Source organism: Wasmannia auropunctata, unplaced genomic scaffold (assembly GCF_000956235.1).
Source record: "Wasmannia auropunctata unplaced genomic scaffold, wasmannia.A_1.0 LD336092.1, whole genome shotgun sequence".
NCBI lineage: Eukaryota > Metazoa > Arthropoda > Insecta > Hymenoptera > Formicidae > Wasmannia > Wasmannia auropunctata.
This window is the reverse complement of record NW_012026798.1, coordinates 734211-734529: the sequence shown is the minus strand read 5'-3', so window position 1 is coordinate 734529 and position 319 is coordinate 734211.

The window sequence follows — 319 nt, the reverse complement described above, 5'->3', positions numbered from 1 at the left end:
TGCTTACATATCCTTACATTATTAATCTTCTTACATTTAGCTAATTGTAAGTCGTGTTCTGTGAAATGAGTGTACAATTGTTTGTCAGATCTAAGGCCTAAATAAGCATAAGAGGGATTTATAAATGCATAGATGCCCCTCTCGCTCTGCTTAATTGGTAACGGGATTGCATGATATAAAATAAAATTATTTTGTTCAATCAAAGGTATTTCTATAACATAGATTAGTCGATGATTTTTATAAAATATACTTATATTGCTTACATCTATCAAGTTAGTAAATTGATTAGGCTCTAAAGGTACAGGAAATTGTTTATTGT